The sequence below is a fragment of the Haliotis rufescens genome, unplaced genomic scaffold (assembly GCF_023055435.1).
Source record: "Haliotis rufescens isolate VD_foot unplaced genomic scaffold, xgHalRufe1.0.p SCAF_2, whole genome shotgun sequence".
Lineage (NCBI taxonomy): Eukaryota > Metazoa > Mollusca > Gastropoda > Lepetellida > Haliotidae > Haliotis > Haliotis rufescens.
Window position 1 is genome coordinate 74079177 of NW_025963890.1, and position 3077 is coordinate 74082253.

Genomic DNA, 3077 nt, shown 5'->3' on the forward strand with positions numbered 1-3077 from the left:
GACGAGTGGGATATTGTTCCTTTGTGTGGATATTCACGGATACATTCCTCGAACAAGGACGCTGCCTAAAATTTATACACATAAATTTGGTAGGTTGTAATTATGATATTTGCATTTTGTTTTCCTTCATTTGAACCGATTCGTCCTTGTTTCTCTACGTCTTGGTTGGGAAATTCTTCAATGCGCGATAGACGTTGTTTTCACAGATCTTTTCCTTTGTAAGCGTGTATGTATTACCGTCAATTTGTAAAATGTGATTCTCTCAGGCAATTTATAAAATGTGTAAATATTTCAGTCATTTTGACTAAAAGATCTGTCCAGATTGATTAAGACGATCAAAAGGGCCTACAAACATCACAACAGATTATTATGTAGGATTAGAAGCCAAACAACATAGAAATGTACTTTTCTCAATGTAACATTTTCAGTCTCTTGGTGATGACATTAAACATCAAAATGTTTGGAATTCGTTATCATAATAATACAGATGGAAATGTTTTTCAGTCACTTTGTTAAATAACAGAATATTTAGACGTTTAATAGATTTGTTACACATTTGACAGTAAAAAAAAATACACACTATAAAAAAAGCAATGCTCAGGTGAAATATGTACTTTGTGTTGCAAGTCAAAATAGTGTAAACGAAAATCGAAAAATTACCAAGCAAGTGACTTATCAAAACTTCGTCACCATTACCGATGCTACCCACAAAGATACCTACATTTCCTTATTATCTCGAAAACTGTATTTCATTTTGTTCATCAATGTGACCATACGCCCTTATTACTACCCATAAAAGCGACTAATGCGCTTACGAATGGCGCAGCAGAGGTCGCGAACTAGTCTAGATTTCTGCTATACATCCGGGTACTCACTGGGAAAAAACAATAACAAAGGCAACAACCAGTCCCGGGGAATTGCGTTAGATCAGTGCCCCTTTAAATTATATTCGTTGTTTAATCTGCTGTACGTACTGTTTGCCAATTCAAACGCCCCTTATTTTGAACGCTGAGAGGGCAAAGTCGCACGGGGACAGAGATCTAATAACCAGTTTAGTTTTTTTTCATCTCTAGTTTATCTCGCCATTTCGCGCGGCAAGTCTAATCTGTGTGCGTGTTTTGTTAGGTGCATCAACAACATGTTTTAAAACTGCAGAACAAAATTATGAACGTTAGGGACCGGTCAAATATTACAGGTGGGGGATGCATTGATGTTTTCTTGTTTTTGTTTGTTGTTTAACGCCGCAATATTCCAGCTATATGACGGCGCTGTGTAGGTAATCAAGTCTGGACCAGACAATCCAGTGATTGACAACATTGGCATCGATCCACGCAATTGAGATCGATGACATGCATCCACCAAGTCAGCGAGCCTGACCACCTGATCCCGTTAGTCGCCTCTTACGACAAGCATAGTCGCATTTTACAGCAAGTATGGGTTGCTGAAGACCTATCCTACCCCGGATCTTATGTGCAAAAAATAATGACCCTGTCCTAATGCTTGTCATATTTTGGATGACCCACCCCATGTCCTTGTGTATTTAATTCATGACCCTCCCTGGAAAGACATAATGCAAAAGCACTTTATGTTTTATAATAAACTCTCCATGACCCTCCCCGAATATGTGTATTACCGTATTCGACGTAATAAGCGCTCCGCTCTAATAAGCGCCCAAGGCGTTATTTGCTAATATATTGGCTAGTGAACAATCCCAGTTAGCACCCTTTCCGATTGATCAACGTACAAAAGACTTATTTATTCGTGTATAATACGCACACGTTTGTTATATGCACCCTTGATTATGGGCAATTAAATTCTCGAAAATATATCTATCGTGTATAATACACACAGATTCTTCTTTTATTTCATTTCAGGCTGTCAGCATAAACCACAAAATTTACAATCTTTCAACCTCGTCTTTAATCTCACCAAAATTATATTCTAATAAGAGCACCCTATTTCTAATTTTGAGAGCGCCCTGGGCGCTTATTACGTCGAATACGGTATGTTTTTTACGACCCTCCCGTGGAGCCTGTTATAATATTTTGTGACCCTCCCCGATTCCCTCTGACCCACCCACCCCTGTAATAAATATTTGTCCGGTCAGTTTTACCTCATGGGTCTGTCTTATTCATAAAAGATTATGCAAACCATGTGCGTGTTATGAAGAAACATGAGAGTGTCGGATACAGAGCTCGGTATCACGCGTCCAGAAAGTGCACTCTCATGTGGTATTCCGGATACCCCCTCAACCCACACTAAAAACAGTTTCATGTTAATGTGTTATAATTTTTTTATTTGACGTTTACACGATATACGGCTTTTCCATTGGAAAAACGTATGAACGTCAAATTGTGTCGTTCATACACTTATGAACGTCAATTTCACGGTCATGTGACCGACCTCTCGTACAATGGAAAAGCCATATATAATGTAAACGTCAAATTAAAAAATTATTAATAATTATATCCATTTTACCTGAATGTTTTCATATCTGCTTTATTACATTGATGACGTGATGCAAACACCTTTATTTGTGTAAAGACGCCATTGCCCATCGTTTCTGACATTATGCTGACATCATGCTGCCCCTTTTACTTTAACTGTAGAAGGCACTACCTCTTCATAACAGTTCATTTGAAAGTGTTGATAAAATGGAGATTATTACACTAGCGTGTGTATTCAACTGGTTCAAAGATTTCATGACTCGTGGAAGAAATATTTCCTTCTCGAAATACACTATAGCTCACACTTGTTTCGTAAGACTTGTACGGCACGTGCAGAGTCAGAAAATAAGCTCAATATTTTACAGCAATGTATTTAATGGTTTCGCTGAATATGCCACATGTATGCCAGCTCTTTTTCCCCGATACACAGAGAGTAAAAGAGAGTATGTCAGTCACAAATTTGAAGATTCATTATTGCGATGTTTCTTTCTCAAACGATAAGTGTACTATATCAAAATAAATACACGGTTGAATACTCATACTGAAAGTAAATATTTCAATGTCAAAATTCAAATTGCCAAGGAACGTCGCACACGGTTCGCAACGTTGTCGTTGTTAGAGCCGTCAACG